Source organism: Ostrinia nubilalis, chromosome 9, assembly GCF_963855985.1.
Source record: "Ostrinia nubilalis chromosome 9, ilOstNubi1.1, whole genome shotgun sequence".
Classification (NCBI taxonomy): domain Eukaryota; kingdom Metazoa; phylum Arthropoda; class Insecta; order Lepidoptera; family Crambidae; genus Ostrinia; species Ostrinia nubilalis.
The window spans coordinates 7,839,410-7,847,606 of NC_087096.1; positions in this window are offsets into that span (position 1 = coordinate 7,839,410).

Sequence of the window (8,197 nt, forward strand, 5' to 3'; positions counted from 1 at the left end):
GATTTATTTATCTTACACTAATATAAAAGTGAATGTTTGCCTGCTTGTTTGTTTAGTGTAATTCAAAACGATTAACTGGATAAAATGCTCGTAAAAACTTAAAAACCTAACAACAATAAGATTCATTAAAATTAAGATAAATTAATTAGATATTCAACTTTTTAAATGAAACTATTGAAAATCTGTCCTGAAATCATTTTGTTACAGAAAAACACAGGTATGTTCTCACTTATTGTAACTATTAAGTTTCCTGTGACTTTGCCTGTCATTGAATGAATGTGAATAATCGAATGTGCAACTTTGCTGATAAATATATGTTAACGTAAAATCAGATAAGTGCTAAGTATTTTATCTACAAGATTTACTCAAAATATTTTGATTTGAGGAAAAACGTCATCGAACTTCGTTATAATAGAGTCATAGATATTTTAAAAGAATTCAATTACATACTTCGTATGTAGAGACTTAAGTATGTACCTATGCTTGGTAGAGATCGGTCTACCTGATGAACAGATGACAAGAAAGTAAATACATAGGTAATATTCATACGCAGAAGAGTTAAAAGTATCGATTTGTTAAACAATAATACATATTGCCAAAATAGAATAGGTAGTAACCTACCTACTTATTTTAATTTGTCTAGACAAGTCGCGAAATTTTGCAATAGCCACAAAATTCTGACCTGCAGGGCAAACTTTCAAACAAAACGAAACATCTCTGTCGCAAATCTACTTACTGCAATACTTAACTTAGTTTCAAACAAAAAGAGCCAGTTGAGTAAATTGATGATATTACAATAGTCATGATGTCTACTGTGATGCTTTATCTAGGTACCTTTATTTTGAAGTAGTTTTATATTAAGAAAATACTGGGGTAAATAAATCCTGAAGTGGAGGCTGCGACTCAGAAAATGTAGAGTAGCTTTCTCTAGGCGGGGTGACAACGTTGCGTAATATCTGGTGGACCAAAGTTAGGGTAAAATGGCACACTGAGAGTCTTGTGTCAGGCAGAGGCAGGAGGCTCTGCGTACTAAGTTGTTTTTACATAAATCTAATAAAGTAAAAAAGTCACACCTGAAGCAATAAAAGTAGCAAACATTTCTTTTCTGCAGTCGTTGCTAGCAAGCAACCCAAAGTTTCGTATCAAACTTACGAAGTAGGTAATTCAAAGTTTTGGTTAATTCAATTAGGCTTATTTTTAAATAATTATACAAGATTTTTTTTAAATAATTTGTTTAATATATTTTTTTTATAGGTAAGTCCTACCTGAAATTTTATTTAAAAAGGTAGTTTTTGTTTAACCCTTAACCACCTAGCACCTATTTCTGTCCTTTAACCACCTACGTGCGGTCACAGAGACCGCTAATAAATTATTGCGATTATTTTGGGATCTGTGATAAGAAATTAATAAAATCTAACTGAAGCAATATTAATAACCAAAGACCACTAACAAAAGTAACAAAGAAACTAATTACAATTTTTAAATAGCGATAGGAAGGAAGGCTTCATTGACCTCCATTTTTCGAGCCTAAAAGTATTTAATTATGAGTTGTGAATAAATGTAATTTCTGCCATGAATGTTACTAAACTTTTAATAGTAACACTTTCAGGCTGAGTTACCATCTTACTTTAACTTTGACTAACGTCAAAAATCTGTCAAACTCCATACAAAAAGCACCGGTTATTGTTATAGTTACGGTTAAAGTAAATTGGGGCAACTCTGCCTAAGACAAGAATCCTTTGTTAAGAGTAGACTTTAATGTATAGACTCGGAGCTCGTGAACCCTCTGACAGAGTACTTAATGATATTTCTTTCTTTATGGTTAGAAACTCTTTGGAGTTAAGTTAGACTTAACATTTTAGTTTGTTACCTACAATAGAATATGAAGAAGATAATTATATTCTATTATTAATCAAGATTATTGTCCCTAAGCTTTGGATTTATAATTAAAACTTATTTTAAAACCTTTATTAACATTTCAGTTGCTTGGTTTTTTTGGCTTTACAATGTGTGAATTAAGGGCCTATGCACACCGCGAATTTTTCAGGCGCCGTCGACACGTGTTTCACGACTTAAAACGCGCTATGCACGCGATGTTAAAGCAAACAATGTTACTACCCAGCAAAGCAATTAAACGCGCGATCGTAAAACAATCGTCGACTTCGCTTGAAACCTGAAAAAAACGTAGTGTGCATGAGCTCTTATGTGAAAATTCAAACTCGTAGTGGTTATTTTAAAAAAAGTACTTAACTACTACGAATATTGTATTACTTTATCTTTAAGGGTCATCATCACTGAAAACCTGCCAACTTTTAAAGAAAATCGCTATCCCGAGGGACCACGAGCTCCTAGACTAAGCTGACAAGGTCATGTTCTAACACCTAATGTATATATTCCGTCCATAATCCATGGCGACTTCGTGTCGCCTCTAACGCGTGGGTAGGTACAGAGGGCGGCTGGGCGTTAACGGGTGACAGACAATGTGTTCGATCAATTTGGTATTTACTCTGTTGACGTCACTAAATGTATATGGACGTTTTTTCTGTAGCGTGATAAGCAAATTATCGGGAGAGTGTTCAAAAGTTAAGCCCTTTACAGTAGATAGAGTATTATTGATAAATTTTGCGATAGCTGCCGTTCGTTAAACAAAACCAGTAGGGTGAAAAATAAATAATATTACTCAGTTTAAAGTTCCTTTTTCAGAGATATCATGATCTAAAATCTATTCTTTTATGCTATTTAATCAACCAGATGGTCCTTACATTTGCTTCCTTATGAATGAGCTTCTGGTCAGGAGGATAGAGTCTTTTTCTAATCACTACGCCACAATGCAGGCGTGAGGTGGTTACTTGTACTATTTTGTATTTCAATTTATAGTTTTTTCATGAAATACACAACCTTGCTCGACCGATATAATCGATTACAAATAACAAATAAATGAATTATGAAATTAGTAATTATTTTAAGACGCGAAATAGAAGAAATTATGATTTCTTTCGTAAATTTTTTCATACGCTTGTTTACAATCTAAAAGACGTCAAAAATGAAAAACTTCAATTCAATAAAAATAAGGAATTTACCGTTCATAATTTGATAAGTTTAACAGTCTCCATGCCTGGTGGTTCGAGTGTCCCGTAGGTACTTACGCAACAGGACAGGATGCTGTTTCAATTACCGCACAAAACACACATTTTGTTCTTTTCATTCTGAGGACGTCTGAGTACTGTCGGCCGTTTGGTGTAGAAGTTCAGAACGGACTACTATGCCGAGAGGTCCCGGGTTCGATTCCCGGCCGGGCAGAAATTGAAATGATGAATTTTAATTTCTGTGACGGGTCTGGGTGTGACTATGTATAATATTTATGTATTTAAAAAAAAAAGTATATAAGTAGTATATCCGTTAAGCTAGCACCCATAACACACGCATTAAGTTGCTTACTTTGGGGCTAGCTGGCGCTGTGTGAAATTGTCCAAAGATTTATTATTATTATTATGTTTGTACGCTTTGGAGCTCACGGGTCAAAAGTGGCCCGGTCCTTTATAAGGCTTGCGTGGGGATACAGATCCAACACGTAGAGGCCGTTTTAAGCGTAAAATAATCGACAAAAGTGAAAGTGGTGCACATGCTGGATCTAGCCTCTGACTATATCATGGGATGTAGCCAGAGACCATCCCCAGCCTGTGCACAGGAGCTATTATTATTATGTTTGTACGCTTTGGAGCTCACGGGTCAAAAGTGGCCCGGTCCTTTATAAGGCTTGCGTGGGGATACAGATCCAACACGTAGAGGCCGTTTTAAGCGCAAAATAATCGACAAAAGTGAAAGTGGTGCACATGCTGGATCTAGTCTCTGACTATATCATGGGATGTAGCCAGAGACCAACCCCAGCCTGTGCACAGGAGCTTTATTTATTTATTTATTTATTTATTTATTTATATGGCATACCAACAACATATATATTATACTCTTATGATTAACATTTATGAACATAACATTTCTGATATATATGTCACTTAAGGGTAAGCTAAGTTTGTGCAAAAAACACATGCTTAAAAGAAGTCTACGGTCGCTGAGAGAAGACATTTTGAGCTTGTCGAGGCGCTGTGTATAGGGAGCTCTATGGGAAAATTCGCTAGAGCAGAAGGCAAGATGTCTGGTGAAAGCTCGCTGAACACTTTCCACCCTCTGAGAGTGTATGGCGTAGTATGGATTCCACGATGTGGAAGCATACTCTAGGTTACTGCGCACCAGTGCATTATAGAGGATGATTTTAGTGCTCTGCTTAAAACCTTTACTATTTCGTTTTAGAAAGCCAAGCATACGGGCAGCCTTAGTGACCGCCTTATCAACATGAGAGATAAAAGTTAACTTGCTATCGATGACAACGCCCAGATCCCGAATTTCCCCAACTTCACCAAGTACTACGTTATCGATCCTATAGGTGGTAGCAAGCGCCTTTCTTTTTCTGGCATACTTAATGTGAAAGCATTTAGTAGGATTCAGGGTCATATTGTTGGCGTCACACCAATCTTTTATTTTGTTTAGATCTATTTGTATAAGGTTGGAGTCAGCAAGGGACCCAACAGTTCTGTAAACCTTAAGATCATCGGCGAACATGGATATTTTGCAATGTTTGATTTGAGCTGTTAGGTCGTTGATAAAAATTAAGAAGAGGACCGGGCCCAGGTGTGAACCCTGGGGAACTCCAGACTTAGACAGATATGTGTCCGAGTCATAGCCATTAACTGCAACACGTTGGTGCCTGTGTGTCAAGTATGACCTAAACCAGTTCAGCAGAGAACCACTCACACCAAGTACACTCAGTTTTTTTAAGAGAAGCCTATGATCGACCTTATCAAATGCGCTGCTAAAATCAGTGTATACTGCATCTACTTGGGAGCCTCTATCTACTTCCTCACATAGATCGGATATAAAAGGTATGAGGTTCGTCAGTGTAGAACGACCAGCCCGGAAACCATGCTGATGATCCGATAGCATGTCATCGACAAAGGCTGACACGATTGGACATAGCACAGACTCGAATATCTTTGGGAAACATGAGAGTATTGAGATATGACGATAGTTCTTAATATCGTCTTGCCGACCTTTTTTGAAGACTGGTATGACTCGGGCCTCCTTCCATGTACTGGGGAAAACACCTGTTCGAAGCGAGCAGTTAAAGATAAATTGACAGTGGCAATGCTAGAGCAGGGCCACAGAGCTTGATGAATAGGGGAGGTATAGCGTCTGGGCCAGCCCCTTTGAATGCGTCCAACTTTTTAATCGCATTGAGTACTTGTCTCTCAGTAAAGCTTAGTGAAGCGATATGTTTATCGTTCAAGGGCAATTCATAACCGAGGGCAGAGGGATCGACAGTTGGTGAAGGCACCGGTTCTGAATAAACAGAACAGAAGTGCTGAGCAAAAAAGTTGGCTACATCGGCACCAGATTGTGCAATTGCACCATTTAACTCCATATTTGTAGGTATTGTTGAGAGGCCACCCCTTTTGCTCTTAACATAACTCCAAAAAGCCTTTGGATTAATATGCATGTGTGATTGTATTAAGTTTTTGTAGTCTCGAAGACATGTGTTGTGAAGCTTGTGAGATCGTCTTCGAAGAAGTTCGAATTCTAGCTTATCACGCGGGTTTCCAAATTTAAGATATCTTTTGCGAATTTTATTTTTTTCAGATAGCATTTTAATAAGAGATGTATTAAACCAGCACGGATAACCAGGCCTTGTAGGTCTTTTTCTCGGCACAAACTCCTCAATGGCATTATTTAAGTACTTGTAAAGCTTCGCTACCATTTCATCAACATCCGCGCAACAAGTAAGTTCACTGATCCAATCAATAGACTTCAGTTTCAGAAAAATCGCTTCGTAATCTGCCTTATAGTAATTATACCTAGTATCTGTCTTTGGTCGCAAATAATTAATACTATCGTTGTATAATATCAATAATAAACTAGGGTGGTATCTGTTACACTTGCTCAGGCTGCATAAAGGACCCGACACAGAAGCATTCTGAAAATTACACAAAATGAGATCGAGATATTTTCCATCGTCGTTTCTTATACAATTCAATTGATAAAGATTGTTACAGGAAATAAAGTCGACCATTTTATAGCCCAAAGGGTTGTTATAATTGGTTGGAAACATTTGAGGGTGACTCTGCTTAGGCTCCCACTGAATAAATCCAAGGTTGAAGTCCCCAAGAAATACAAGATCATCGCAGTAATTCATTATTCTTTCAACATTATCAAGGAAACGTGATATAGACTCTATTTTGACTGGAGGAGGAAGATATACAACGCAAATAGAGATCTTTTTTATTACGTCATTAACTTTTACTTGTATTGTAACCCAGAGATCCTCCAAGTCTGATTCCCAATTTGCTTCGCGCTTTGAGGATATTTCGCGAGAAATTGCCAGCATTACACCACCGCCATCTTTTTTTGTGTTAGATGAACTCTGGCGGTCTCTACGGTATACTACATACCTATTGTCGATCTATTGTGGAGCTATTGCAGTTATTAGAGAACGGACTAGGGTTATGGATGAAGGATGGAGGGACTGGTTACTGGGCTATGGATGGAGACTACGGGTCACCTGCCTGGTTCATAGTCTCGGACTGAAAAAATGGCAGGCGGTGACTAGCCAGCGACTAAATGGGCCCCCCCTGGCGTCATGGGTCGTATAGACCGGACTGAGGGGCAACATTGGCGTCTGCCAGCTCAGGGGTGTGCTGCGCTTTCTCCGAGGTTACTTATAATTATTATTTTGTAATAAGTAGGTACCTAATTGTATGAATGGAAAAAGTTATTAATTAATTATTTTATAAGCGTTGATTCGTACCTATAGTAAGTAGGTACAAGCTTTGCATAGTTTAAGACTCAACAGCGCTGAGTCAAAAATAAATAAAAACATAGTACGAATAACTTACAATTTTTGCACCGTTACTTGATTCGTATTTGATTCAAGCCTTGGGTATGAGCTTTTCAGTTCACAAGGCCATAAGTTATGAAACCATACAGTCGCCTGAAATAAGAGTTTTTGTAGAGGGATTACAATGCTACATTACTTCGTTGTTAAACGCAACAGGTAGTAGAGCGTCTTATAATACTCGTACTACAAGCAGTACCTGTTGCTTGCCGAACTGTTGACAAAAACCTCATTTGTTTTCAGGCAAGTATTTTTCAAAGGACTGTCTAACTAAAAGCAAACAATAGTTTGCTAATTTTTGCTCATTGTCGTATCTCACATATTATTATGTATACTCGTATTATCCATTCAACTGATTCAACCCACGCTTACAAGATTGTTACTTTATTTATAGGTCAACTGTGACGCAATAGTATGGCATGAAAAGAAAGGATTACCTCTAGGTATCATATCTCAGTCCTGTGTTTTGCTGATGGATTTTCAAGAACTAGTAGCATAGGAAAGTAATAAAAATTATGCGAAGAGGCTTCTCAATTTACTGAGAATTTTTTGCATTGGAATTGATCCCTATTTTATTTGTTTCCAGTTTTAGCACCCATCTGAAAGTTTTGAGTCTGAAGCTACTAAGCACTAAATTATAAATTATGTAATTCTTACATAACTCATTTTTCAGTAAACAAATTACTATTAACTATACGACATCTGTTATTTGCGTAATTAATGAAACGTCGTTTTATATTATTGCTATGTAACGATTCAAATTATAATCTTGAAATAATTTTGATGAACGTAATCCCCTTTGATGTGAATATATAGATATAACCATAGCTGGGCATTAACTCGTTAATCCGTTAATCGTTAATTAACGAAGTTAACATTTCTATTAACGGATTAACTATTAAGTTAACTTTAAAAAATGTTAACGGACTCGTTAACTTCCGTTAAATTATCCTATGTCCGTTAATCGTTAATCCAGTACCCCTACTATTTACCAAAAAGATACAGCAGGCACGCTGAAAAACGCGTTCTGACAAGTAGGTACGTTTGGGCTTCCAGAACTTCCAGGACCCAAAACAATAGTTTTTGTAACCAGATCACTAACGCAACGATATAAAAAATGCAGTTTTTTTATTTGTAAATAAAAGAATGCCGGAAATTGGCGTCTTTTTTTTCGCGCGGCCATCGACCAAACCTTATTTTTTGATTACAAAATAGTGTAATAAACCAAACTTACTATGACATGTATACCTCTAA